The 14,131-nt window shown below is 43.0% G+C and overlaps 1 protein-coding gene across 1 annotated transcript in view; it reads left to right on the top strand.

Moving 5' to 3' along the window:
- The window catches only part of ZNF827 (zinc finger protein 827), a 116,610-nt gene that overhangs the window by 55,353 nt on the left and 47,126 nt on the right, over positions 1-14,131 (top strand). The gene's annotated exons all lie outside the window — the stretch shown is intronic.

Genomic DNA, 14,131 nt, shown 5'->3' with positions numbered 1-14,131 from the left:
ATATGATATGAGACAAGCAAAGAGTAGGAGACAGGGGCAATAGTGATGCCTTGTGCCCTTGCACTTCAGAACGCAGCAAAAAAGTCCCCATGTTCCTTACCATTCTGGAGGGAAAAATTTTCTTCCTGGCTTGTGCAGGTGACCTGCAGAATCGCCTGAACATGTGATTACCAGACGCCTCCCATACAGAGATCTCTGCCACCGGCCTACAAGAGATTGTTCGGGGCTATGAATTGTGAATGGAAGGAGGGTCCTCTCTGTAGCACACTCCAAAGCTCCTAAACCCCAGAGGGGCTGGATTTAAAATACAGCTTTGTCCTTAGCATTTTATGTTGATTAGCCTGGTAGCTCAACAGGTTAACTGATGTGAATCCCACTTTGAAGGACCCAAGTTTACCTATACATTGTATCAGGAGCATAGGCACTTGGGGCCCTTGATTTCTCCAGGCAGTTGGCTATTGCAATTTTCAGCATTATGGAACCATGACTTGATGGGAATCTGTGGCCTAGGAACTCTTTAATAAGAATATTGCAGCAAATGCTTATTTACTTAGTTTGAATGAGCCTTATACATAGTACAGGACAGGCATGCAAAAAAACTAGCACTTTTACGCAATATTTATGCATTTAATTCAGTAAATAAAAGGGCACAAATGACCATGCTTTCTTGGGTTTGGTATGTAGCTTAACTTAAGGACTTTTATTATATATGTGACTTGTACCTAAGTTAAAACTAGCTTGAATCTCAGTATGCCTCATGAATACTTGGCTTTATAAAGCTGAAAATCCCAAGTTGGTTTTGGAAGCAAAATGTATGTTTTGGTATCTTAACAGGATTCGTTCAAATTTCACTCCTCTGGCTTTTTCATAGAAAAGCAGGGCTGGAAGGGACCTCCACTGGTCATCTAGTTCAACAACCTCCTTAAAGGAGGATTGTCCCTATCCAATCCATAATCTAAACTTTACATAAGACTACTGTCAACTCCAAAACACAGCACAGACCTAACATCCTAGCCAGCCACCGGAAAGCAGGAGACCCCTGGCAGCCAATGTCCTGCTTCTATGAAATGTTGTCAATATATGCTAAAGAGAACCCAGAGAGAGGGCCACACCCCCTGTTACAGAGGAAGGCAAACACCCCCACGGTCCATACCAATCTGACCATGGGATAAAATTCCTTTCTAACCCTGAATATGGTGATTGGTCTGGCCCTGAGCAGAGGGGCAAGACCCTCTAGCTAGCAACCCTCTGGCTTTGGTCCCAGCAGGCACATTGGTACACCTCAGTCAAAGTCCCCAGCCTTAGCAGTAGCCAACATGCAATGCCTCTGAGGGAGGCTTAAAAACACCCTTACATATGTAGCAGAAAGGGGGACTGAGGCAGCCAGCAAATCCAAGAAGCCTGGGAAATACCCATAGTAGAACATAGACATAGTTACACCTAGATCATCCCTGACCAGTGACTGTCCAGCCACTTCTTGAACATCTCCAGCGATGGAAAGTCCATAACTTCCCTAGGCATTTTTTTCCACTGCCTCTGTTCTAACAGTGAAGAAGTTTTTACAGTTACTCAATCTAAACTTACTTTGCTGCAACATCAAGCCACTGGTCTGCATCCTCCTCTCTGCAGCAAGAAAGAACAGGCATTTCCCCTCTTCTTTATGGCAGTCCTTTGAGTATTTGAAGGCTGGTGTCATGTCCACTCTTAAGTGCTTTTTTCCACAAGATGTGCATGCCTAGCTCCTTCAGCCTCTCCTCATATCCCTTTCCAATCCCTTTATCATCTCTCTTTCCCACTAACTTCTCCACATCCTTTTTAAAATGTGGGGACCAGAACTGCACACAGTACTCCAGATGAGACCTAGCCAGTAATGAGTAGAGAGGTGCTATTACTTCAGGTGTCTTGCATCAAATGCTTCTGTTGTTGCATCCTAAAACTGCATGTGTCCTTTGTGCAGCTGCATCACACTATAGACGCTACCAAGACTCCCAAGTCCTCTTTCATAGTGCTGTCGCCCATTTTATGTTTGTGCTTTTGATTATTCCTTATGAGGTATAGCACCTTGCATTTGTCCACATTGAACTTCATCCTGTTAGCTCTAGCCCAACTTTCCAGTCTGTTAGGATCCTTCTGAACTGTGCTCACATCCTCCAACATGTTCATAATCCTTCCCTTCCCAGTTTTGTGTCATCTGCAAATGTTCTCAAGAAGCTTTTTATGCCCATATCCAAATAATTAATAAACACATTGAACAGCACCGGGTCCAGATTCCACTCGAACCCTCCTGCCATTCTGACATAGACCCTTTAATAATTTACCCTTTGCTTGTGCCTATTGAACAAATTATCCATTTTATAGTAGTTTTATTTAGCCCACGTTTCTCCAATTTGTTTATGAGAAGGTTGTATGAGACCTTGTCAGAAGCTTTGCTGAAGTCCAGGTACGCTATATCCACAGCATTTCCTTCATCCACTCAAATAGTTTCTTTGTCAAAGGAGATCAAGTGTGACGTGATTTGTTTTTCACATCTGGTTTGAACTTAGCATCCATAATGTTCACCTACCCATGCTAAATAGAAAAAGGAAATAAGTTTATAGACGTGGTTAATAGACAGAGGCAAATACGACTTTATATCAACTCAAAACCTGTACAACAGTTAATACATTTTAAAAACTGCCGTAACATTATTTATAATAATAATAATCCATAATGTATGCAGCAGTAATTTTAAAAGGAAGGGCAAGAATGAGGGAAAAGTCATTTCATTGTTGAAAACAATGTAAATTTCCTGAAAAGTACCTTTGTTTTTCTTATCTGTTGAAGATATAATTATTATGAAGGACAGTGAAGGGTTATGTGTCTGGCATCCCTAGTCTGGCAGCCCTGTAAATGTTCACATATAACACTCAGCAACCCGTAGGTGTCATGTTCCCACAGCCCAGCTGAAATGTTATGCACACGCTAGGCTACAGGAACAACCTATTATTGCTAAAATTACTCCCAGGGAGTAGTGTAGTGCCTGCTGAATGGGCAGGCTTGTAGGTTCTTTGTCTCTGCTTTGCTGCTTCTCTGCTGGATCTGAATGGGGAAATTGCTGCCTGGAGGGACTAGGTGGCTGAAGTAGTGAGCAGTGGAGACAGTGACCGAGGCAGAAGTCAAGAGGCCTAATACAGACTCCAGACTCTCCCAGTTTCCACCTTTGCATCGTCCTTTGCACATAACATGATATCTTCATCCATACAATGCAACCACAGCTACCCACAGCCAGCTCCCTCCTACTTAATAATATCCTTATAAACTTCCACACAGGTTCAGGCAACTTCCCCTGCTGCCTAGTGACAGCCAAACACTTGCACTTACTCTCTAGTACTTTACTCCAGGCATCCCTAGACACCTTCTCCCAGGATCCCCACTGCCACTTTTACCAAGATGACCTGAATCCACCAGCATCTGGATACTCTTCAAATCTAATAACATCTTGAGATTCATCCACCCTATTCAACCAATCATCTTCCAGACAGCCTGTATTGCATACCTGTCTACCTAACAGCCCAGACGCACTCTAACTCTGTGATGGCTGTCCCTATCACACTTGGGATTGAACCAGCTACATTCATAATTCAAGATTGAAACAGACTGGTGTTGTAGCTCTCGCACATTCTCTGTGGATCAAAGAAAGGGAGGAGGGTTCATAACACTGACTGAGATTTCAATGATGTACTTCCTTTGAACATAGGATGAGCTAGTTCTGAACACTTGAGACTCAAACCAGTTTGAATCCCATGTGAACCCTCACTTAAACAGGGAACTGCTACCAGTATTTTAGCCAGCCCTGGAGGTTGAACCGGAGGCCCCCAGAGCTGAGAGTGTGAGAATCAAATCAGGTTGCATAGGCTGAAATGAATAGGCTTGCATCTTCTGTGGATGTGGTACTGAGGGCAATACATAACATACTTTGGGATCAGACAGTACCTCCACAAGTAAATGGGGATATATCTTTTTACAGTTGTGGTTATGTTTTAGTCTCTGCATGAGTAACACTAAAAGGAGGTTGATTTCTATTTGTGCATGCTGCCTTGCTACTTGCACTGACCCAATAAAATGTTGATCTCTTCAAGTGAGTCTCACTACTGGTAACAGTGGCTTCAAGTTAACAAAAGCACTTTTGTTTGAGAAGAAATTAACTGGTTATGCAGATGACACTGGACTCTGCAAGTACCAGACAGGTTTGGAGCAGTGGCTTCATATGAGTGAATGGACTGATTGGAAAGCAGCACAATACCTCACAGTGTTTTTTGGATAATGATGCCAAAACCTTTCATGAGCAGGCTCATGAACAGGTTCTGAGTGCAGATGGTGGGTGTTACAGACAACTGCAACACAGTTGTATGACTGAAGTGAGGTGGTATTGGCCCTTTTGAAATAACAGAAGGAATGGCAATCGCTAAGATGAAAGAGGAGCTCCTGTATGGTTATTTGAATGCACTGAGAAGACTGTTCAGTGGGATGTCCTCTGACACTTGAGTAAAGCTGAGCCAACGTCGTTGAATCTAGAACTGGCAGTGCAAAGAAGGGCCGATGCCCATAGGCAAGCCAGGAGAAAATTATAAGCAATTGGTCAGTTTATAAATGGCTTGTCAGTGGAACTTCATATCCTGCTGGTAAAGGAAGATAACATCCTAGATAAACCTGTGGGCCAGATAATTAATACACAGTTACAAATGTGGAAACAGCCTCCTGGGATTTCCTTAAGTTGTTAGTTCCTAGCCTCTGAGTCACTTCTCTATACTTAATACAGTATTTCAAATTATGATCATTAGCAAAGCAGCTAAAAATTTGGAGGAGGTCCAGGTGCAAGCTTTTGGCAAGTGTCCTGACACTGTTTCTGGAGTGGGTTGCAAGTTGGATGACAGTTGCTGGTGACATGAAGGCAAAGGCTGTAAAGAGAGAATTCCTCAAGCACAGAGACGTTACATCAGGAAAACCTAAAGTTGCTGGTGCAGTAATGTCACCATCAAGCAACTTCTAGCATGTCCATTTTGAAGAGCTGCCCAGAAACATGCTGCTATATGTCTGGAGACATTGATGGATTGAAAACCAGAATGCTTTTGGATTTAGGTTCTGAAATTAATCTGCTCTATGAAAAATGCCCAGAACTGTAAGGGAAGAAAAATTGTCCTGAAAGAATTGGTGACTATTAATAACAAAGTACTAGAGACAACAGGAGAAACTTAGCTCCAAGAGAAGTTGGGCTGTCTGCACATTACTGGACTTTAGGACCAGTATAGGACTATAGAGTTATGTCAGCATAACTATATCAAACAGGTATGGTAAACATTACCTATCCTATTCTGATGTAGCAATGGCAGCAAAAGCCTGGGTGAAGAGGCTGTTTTGCTTAGAAAAGACAGCTTTTTGTCATCTTGATTTATATCTGCACCAGCAACTTCAGGTTTTCTTGGTGCAGCTTCCTTCTGCTAGGGCAGTTTCCTCCCTACTGCCTTTGCCTCCGTGTCACCAGCAACTGTCATCTTGGTTTGCCTGCAGGAAACCTGCTTGTCAGCATATCTTGCATCTCCACAACTGACTTAACCCATTATAGCTATAGCAGCAAATGCTCTTTCAGTGGCTTTGTTGTCATCACCAATAGATTTCATCCATAGGAATTGCAAGAACTCTTGGGTGTTAATAGAACAGAATTGTTCCTAGAAATATTTGGATCCTTCTGTCAGATGCGGGTAGAAAGAAATGTGAATCCTTGAAGCCTCAAAGGTGTCTTTACAAAGTGATCAAGATATCTGTCATGGTTTGGAATAAAGTTGTGATAACACCAATTCATCATCATTCAGTAATAACCAAACTAACCTTTAGGAGTATTTGCTGTTACAAATATCCAGTTAATATTGCTTTTTATCAGGTTGCTTTCTCGAACTGAACAAAAGGGTTGAATTCTGAGCAATTAATGTGACTGACAAAGAGTACCACTGGTGGTAATAAGCCATAGGGACATTGTTCAGTGTAGCAGATGTCTCAAAGCCTCTCACACAGGCAGAGCTCAAGAAGTGTGAAGCAGCTAGGTCAGTAATATAGCTAAGGATGACTTGGTAGAAGCAAAGAAAAGAAAGTGATTTATACAGCTGGTCTTCTGGTATTCTAGGGTGTTCCCTAAGAATAATGAAGAGTTATGACTAGCAGTTGTATTTAACCAAAGAGTGTTCTGGGGTGGGGACAGCCCTCACATCATGTTCCCCTAGCATATCAGAGAGCAGCGAAAGAGAAGCAAAGTTGCATGCTGGAAGTTGGGGGAATTGAATGGTCAGCATCACCTTAGGCATCCCCAATTGTAACTGGAGAAAAAAACCCCATGCATGACAGAAGCTTACGGATATGTCAGTTATAGGAGATTCAATTCACAGACAGATGCCAGCTTCCTCACACAATATACCTCCTGGATAAAATCGCAGGAGCAAAGTATTATAGAAGTTTTGATTAGGTATCTGGATACCAATAAATTAAAGAAGAACCTGAGGCTCAAGAGAAAAAACTTCCTATATGACACATTGTGTATTGTTTCAATTGTGCAGAATACTTTTTGGATTCTGGAATTCACATTTCAGAAAAGAGTAAATGATCCATCCCAAGTTTTGAAAACTAAAAACTTCTTTAGTTAGTTTGATTACTTTGTTTGTTTCCATAGAGCGTGGGGATAGCTAAATCATTTAAAGGGGTTGGACTAGATATCCTTTGGGAGTCTCTTCTAGCCCAATTTCTCTGTGGTTCTGATTTAAATGTGCAAGAAACAAATGTCACTCACATCGCCTTCTTAGGACATATAATCAGCAAGGACTGGCTGGAGCATCTGCTCTAGAAATTGAATAAAGGACTGGCAAGTTCATACAAATCTGGAGGAGACACAGGGGCTTGTAAGATGCTATATGAGATTGATGCAGAATTTCACAGAGAAGGTTGCTGCATTATATTAGCTATCTTAATAGTCTGTCTCTGGATAGAGGAACACCAAAAAGTCTTTTGAATCAATGAAGAAAGTTCAACCAAGCCATGCTGTACCTAAATTCCCAGATTGATCCCATTTATTTGTGGTAACTTGTTATGCCTCAAAGTTTGATGTTGAATAAACTGCACTTGGTAGGTGCAGAATCATGACTTTTGGAGATCAAAACAAGGGAAACCAAGTATTGAGCTACAAAATTTGAGTGTGTAGTTATTGTAAAGGCCCTCAGGAGTTATCATCCATATTTACTTGATACTTAGAAACCGTGAACCAGATGGGTGGCTGTAGAGATCGATTCACTAATTATCTGAATACATTCACAATTCACTATAAACCTGGAAATCAAAGAAAGATGTGGTTTTGGATACTCTTAGCCAGGTGAGAACAGTGAGAATAGACTCGGTGTGTACCTCTGATGACATCTAACAAGAGCAGTCTAATGATCTTTAGTTGTTTCTGATGCACCTGGTTGCAGATCTACTGCAAGAGACCACAGTTAGGGAGGTTCAGTGAAGGGGGAAATGTCTCAATCTACTAGCCCTGAGTGTTCATATGGACTGAATGGAAAGGCGTTTCACAGGTACACCGGTTGGTAAACTGTATTTGTTGTGTGTGATGTCATCTTAAAATATAGGGTGGTGCTCTAATCCTTTGGAGGATTAGAAAATTGAAAAATAAATGAATTGGTTGCATTAATGAAGTATGGTGTGTTGCAGTACGGCTTGCTAAACTGAATCTGCAGCGATTAGGGAAAATAATTGAATCACATCTATTACATAAGGTGAGGACTGGTGTTGGAGGAGTAGAGGGTGTAGACTTACCATTGGTTCCGTGCTTAATATCTTAGTGATGACCAACAGGAATAAAGCACCTTTTGTTGTCTTTCCACATAACACCAGCCAGCAGTCAGCTATCCATTACTGTCTTTATGAAATTATTCTTGGACTCAGAAAACCTGTACTCCCTTTGACTTGTGATGTCCAGGAAACAGGAACCGGCAAGGCTCCCCTGTACCTACACATGATGTGTGTGACACAGCAAAGTCTTATATTTGTGATCTGAGGGCAGATTTGCAGACAGTAGAGAGGAACAGAGACTCCAGAATTGCATCTGCCAGGCACAAGAAGCCAGGACAAAAGGAGAATTTATATGCCTTTCCAGGAAACAAAAAAAAAATTAGCTATGTGACTGGAAAAAACTGCTAGGAAAAAATCCCAAATTTATTCTTCTTTGGAGGGCACCTTTGCCTTTTTTAAAAATCAAACAACTTATCTTTACTGTTTAAAAAAAACAGGCATAAAATCATAGAAAATTTGGGTGGAAGGGACCTCAGGACATCATCTAGTCCAACCCCCTGCTCAAAGCAGGACCATCCCCAACTAGATCATCACAACTAAAAATTTGTCTCTGGGTACCCTGTTCCAGTGTTTTACTACCCACGTAGTGAGAAAATTCTTCCTAATATCTAATCTAAACTTCCGTTGCTGCAACCTGAGACCATTGCTCCTTTTTCTGTCATCTGCCACCACTGAGAACAGTCCAACTCCATCCTCTTTCAAACCCCACTTCAGGTAGTTGAAGGCTGCTATTAAAACCCACTCCGTCTTTTCTTCTTGAAACTAAGTAAGCCCAGTTCCCTCAGTCTTTCCTCAGAAGTCATGTGCCCCAGCCCCCTCACCATTGTTGTTGCCCTCAGCTGGACTGTCTCCAATTTGTCCACATCCTTTTTGTAGTGGGGGGCCCAAAACTGAACACAGTACTCCAGATGTGGCCTCACCAGTGCTGAATGCAGGGGAATAATCTCTTCCCTTAACCTCCTCCAATTTGTCTAAGTCACTCTGAATCCTAGCCCTACCCTCCAGTGCATCTACTACTCCCCACAGCTTGGTGTCATCTGCAAACTTACTGAGGGTGCACTCTATGCCATCTTCCAGGTCGTTGATGAAGATATTGAACAAAACCGGCCACAGGATTGACCCATGGGGCACTCGACTAGATACCAGCTGCCAACTAGACATTGAGCCACTGATTGCTACTCTCTGAGCCCAATGCTCCAGCCAGTTTTCTATCCACCTTACAGTCCATTCTTCCAGCCCATATTTCCTTAGCTTACTTGCAAGAACGCTGTGGGAGACCGTATCAAAAGCCTAGTTAAAATCAAGGTGGGCATCCATTGGTCTTCCTGCATCCACAGAGCCAGTCACCTTGTCATAGAAGGCAATCAGGTTGGTCAGGCATGATTTGCCCCTGGTGAATCCATGCTGACTGTTCCTAATCACCTTTTTTGCCTCCAAGTGCTTAGAAATGGATTCCTTGAGGACTGCTCCATGATTTTTCCAGGGACTGAGGTGAGGCTGACGGGGGTGTAGTTCCTTGGATCCTTCTTCTTCCCTTTCTTAAATATGGGCTCCTTTTCCAATCATCTGGGACCTCTCCTGATCACCATGATTTTTCAAAGATGATGGCCAGTAGCTCTGCAATCACATCAGCCAAGTCCCTCGGTACCCTCGGCTGCATCTCATCTGTTCCCATGGACTTATTCACATCCAGCTTTTCTAAGTAGTCCCTAACCTGTTCTTTCACCACTGAGGGCTGCTCACCTCCTCCCCAAATTGTGCTGCCCAGTGTAGTAGTCTGGGAGCTGACCTTGCCTGTGAAGCCTGAGGCAAAAAAGGCATTGAGCACTTCAGCCTTTTCTTCATCGTCTGTCGCAGTTGCCTCCTCCATTCAGTAAGGGACCCACACTTTCCCTAATCCTCCTCTTGCTACTAACATACTTGTAGAAACCTTGCTTGTTACCCTTCACATCCCTTGCTAGCTGCAAGTCCAGTTGCGCTTTGGTCTTCCTGACTTCATCCCTGCATGCCCAAGCAGTTCTCTTATATTATTCCCTAGTTATTTGTCCAAGTTTCCATTTCTTATAGGCTTCCTTTTTATGATTTAGTTTACTGAAGAGTTCCCTGCTAAGTGAAGCTGGTCTTCTACCATACTTGCTAGTTTTCCTGCACATCGGGATGGTTTGTTCCTGCACTCTCAGTAAGGCTTCTTTGAAGTACAGCCAGTCTTCTGGACTCCTCTGTCCCTCAGTCTGGCTTCCCAGGGGATCCTGCCCATGAGTTCCCTGAGTGAGTTGAAGTCTGCTTTAATGAAATCCAGGGCCCTTACTCTGCTGCTCTCCATCTTTCCTTTCCTCAGGATCCTGAACTCAATCATCTCGTGGCTGCTGCTCCCCAAATTGCCATCCACTACTACATTCCCCACTAATTCTTCCCGGTTTGTGAGCAGCAGGTCAAGAAAAGCATGCCCCCTAGTTGGCCGCTCCAGCAGTTGCACCAGGAAATTGTCCCCGATAGTCTCCCAAAACTTCCTGGATTGCCTGAGCACTGCTGTATTGCCCTCCCAGCAGATGTCAGGGTGATTGAAGTCCCCCAGGACTAGCTATTTGAAGAAAGCATCATCCACCACTTCCTTCTGGTCTGGTGATCTATAGCAGACCCGCACCACAACATCACCCTTGTTGCTCTCCCCTCTGACCCTAACCCAGATACTGTCAACAGGCCTATCTCCATCTTCATACTGGAGCTCTGAGCAATCATATGGCTCTTTTACATAAAGTACACCTCCTCCTCCTCTTCTTCCCTTCCTGAACAGTTTGTATCCATCTATGACAGTGCTCCAGTCATACAAACTATCCCACCAAGTCTCTGTTATTCCAATCATGTCATAATTCTGTAATTGTGCAAGGACTTCCAATTCTTTCTGTTTGTTTCCAAGCCCCATGCATTTGTGTACAGTCACCCGAGATAACTAATTGATTGCCCTGATTTTGCAGGAAGTATGAGGGCACCTCCCTTGTTGCCCCCTCCTGGTTGCTCTTCCTTCAGGTCTCCTGCTTCCCTACTTACCACAGGGCTTTGGTCTCCACCTCATGGTGAACCTTGTTTAAAGCCCTCCTGCCTAAGTTAGCGAACCTGTCTGCAAAGATGCTCTTCCCTCTGTTCGTCAGGTGGATCCTATCTCTTCCCAGCAATCCTTCTTGGAAGAACATCCCATGGTCGAAGAAGTCAAATCCCTGCTGACAACACCACCTGCGCAGCTAGGTGTTGATCTGCAGGATGCACCTGCTCCTGCCCAGGTCCTTTCCCTTGACCAGAAGGATTGACAAGAACACAACCTGAGCCCCAGACCCCTCACTCTTACACTCAGAGCCCTGTAGTCACTTTTGATACACTCAGGGTCTTCCCTGGCAGTATCATTGGCACCCACATGGATGAACAGCATGGGGTAGTAGTCTGAGGGCCAGATGAGCCTTGGTAGTCCTTCCATAACATCTTGGATCTGGGTAGTAGACCTCCCAAGACAACAGGTCAGTTTGGCAGATGGCTCCCTCCATTCCCCACAGAAGAGAGTCTCCAATTGCCACCACCTGTCGCTTCTTCTTGGTGGCAGTTGTCTCGATCCTTCCCACCTTGGTGAGGTCTGGCCTGTCTTCCTCCACTCTTTGCTACTGGAATGTGCTCCTCCCTCTCTGCTGCAAGGATTGCATATCTGTCCTTCAGATGAACTAGTGCAGGTGGAGGTGATCTCTGCTTGCTGCCAGAAGTCACAAGCCTCCAGCTTCCACCCTCTTGGGTGTCCATGTCCTCTGTCTTCTGTAGCGCTGTGCCTGGCATTTCTTCCTCCACAGTCCCAGAGGTCTCCTCCAGCATCGAATCAATGAACTGCCCCATGGCAGAGGATGCTTCAGAGCCTCACCACCTCCTTCTGTAGTTCTCTTGTCTGTTCCTTGAGAGACACCACCAAGAGGCCACCAAGAGGCACCACTCACACCACAGGCACTCCCTGACCTGGCCATCACTGGAACCTACAAACGGCAGTCCCCACAACACCAAACCTGGACCTGGGTGGAAGCATTGATGGTGAGCAGTCCTGCCTGGACAGAAACCTCACAAGTGCAAGCAGAAGCATTAGCAGTGACTCTGGCATTGTGATGTCCTCCAGTTATTTCCTTGGGTGTCTTACTTTGCTTTCTCTCTCTTACCGCTCTTCTTCCAAGCAGACCTTCCCTAGCAAACTTCCAAGCAGACCTTCCCTAGCCTGTTTATTTCTCACTGGCCCCAAAGGGTTCCTTTTTTTCCTGCTTCCCCACGCAAAGACTTGCCCCTCAAAAAAGGGCGAGGAGGACTCATGACCTGGCCTAGGAAGTAGCCTGCGAACTACCTGCAAATTGCTTACTCTGTTTGCAGCCCCTGTTTGCTGGCTCCCTGGTCACTGGGAGCCAGCATTTGCCTCTCTGTATTGCTTTGAGAGCTGGCGCATAGATTCATTAAAAACACAGGGAGAGTAAACATTGAGGAAAATCACAAGCCATCCCAGAGGGACTCAGCAGAGAATTTGGAAGCACCCCACCTGGTTCCTAGAGCTCATAATGGGAGACCAGCTTTGGAGAAGGAATTGCTGGCAGCTTGGCCTCAGGACCTCAGCCCATAGTAGTGATTTGATATGAACAGTGTCTCTGTAACCACACAATAGATCAACAAACACACAAGAATTTGGAAAAGATGTTCATGGTAATAGGAGGGGATATTAATAGTTATAGAGAAAGCCCTTCCACCAATAGGTGATGCCATAGCTTTTTACAGCTGTTGACCTGTGGTTATGCATTTATCAATGAATAAAGAGAAGGGGTGAATCGAGAAGGAAGCTAAGTGCTTCTGTGCATGCTGGCATTGTTGCTTACTGCACCCCAAGAAATTGTTTGATTTTTAATTGTGAGTTTTACACACATATTGATCATCTGTGTGCACACACACTCACATGCTCCAGTCATCACATTTTGTGTGGCTTCATGTCTTGCCTTCACCTGTTACTTGATGTTGACCATAATTTTATGTTTTGTGCAAATTATGTATAAACATACAAATTAAATGGCACAAAAAGACCAGAACAAAATTCAGCAGTTATGAATATCTGAATTATTATACTTCTGCCTGAATAGTGTCCAAGGAAAGTTGAGAAAGTGTGTAAATAAATTTTAACTGTAATTATCAACTGGATTCCTAATGGCAAAAAATCTCTGGCTATGAATACCAGCATCTCACCTGGATCACTTCAGTGAAAAACACATTGCTCATTCTCCATAGAAAAAGAATATGACAAGACGTGTGTCTGTGTCATTCTTTAGGGTAATATTTACTGTATCTGGACCAGTACGGTTAACTTTCGTGAGCCAATTGTTGGCACGTATGCTCTGGGTCTGGACTTCTTGCAACGTAACACTTCATAAAACCTAATACTGTGTTTCTTGTCCTAAAATGTTGCTGTTTTTTTATTTTTTATTACTGAACTAGCAAACACTGCAGGAACAAATTGGTCTTGTATCGTGCCCAGTGATGTATTTCAAAATACAGTTGCACCTATCTATTGTAAATTCTTAATTTAATAGATATTGGCTTTAAATGTAAATTTCATTGTGTTCTGGACAAAATCATATATGGTATGCAGGAAGAGAGCTGAACATCCAAAAGAATAACTTTCCAAGGAATCCTTTTTCTATTTTATTTTTACTATTCCTTTTACTGACTTCTGTATTATAGACGAGGGAAACACTGTTTCTGTTCAGATTTTTAAAGGAGTACAAAACAAAAACTACCCTGTAACATAAATTGGTATTGACTGTTAAGAGTTAATACAAAATTTAGAATAGTTTTGTATCTTACATTCTTAATGTCACCATTTTGACCAGTTATAACACTTATTTCCTGCTCCTAAGTTGAGAATTTTATTATACTGTTCAGAATAGGAAAGGATATCAGGAAACCCAGCAAAACTTTAGCTAAGTTGTAGAACACCATTTTTAGTTGTAACTCAATTTCTGATCCATAACTTGATGTTGTGTTCTCACTTACTAATTCTGAAATTATTTTATCAATAGCTTTTGGAGACATACTTAAGTGTTACATTGATAAAAAATTGGACTGAAGGGTGACACTGAAGTAATTTTACATCCTAAGTTGCATTTCTTTTAGCAGGAGTTTTATACACCAAGTACCTTGATTTGAATATTAATTATAAAACCATTAGGATAAATTACTTCATTTTATTTTTTGGCTAGCTATT

The sequence above is a fragment of the Crocodylus porosus genome, unplaced genomic scaffold, assembly GCF_001723895.1.
Source record: "Crocodylus porosus isolate Cpor-Errol unplaced genomic scaffold, CroPor_comp1, whole genome shotgun sequence".
In the NCBI taxonomy this organism is placed as follows: Eukaryota; Metazoa; Chordata; order Crocodylia; family Crocodylidae; genus Crocodylus; species Crocodylus porosus.
Note: the sequence above shows the minus strand (reverse complement) of the source record. Positions and strands in the feature narration are given on the sequence as shown.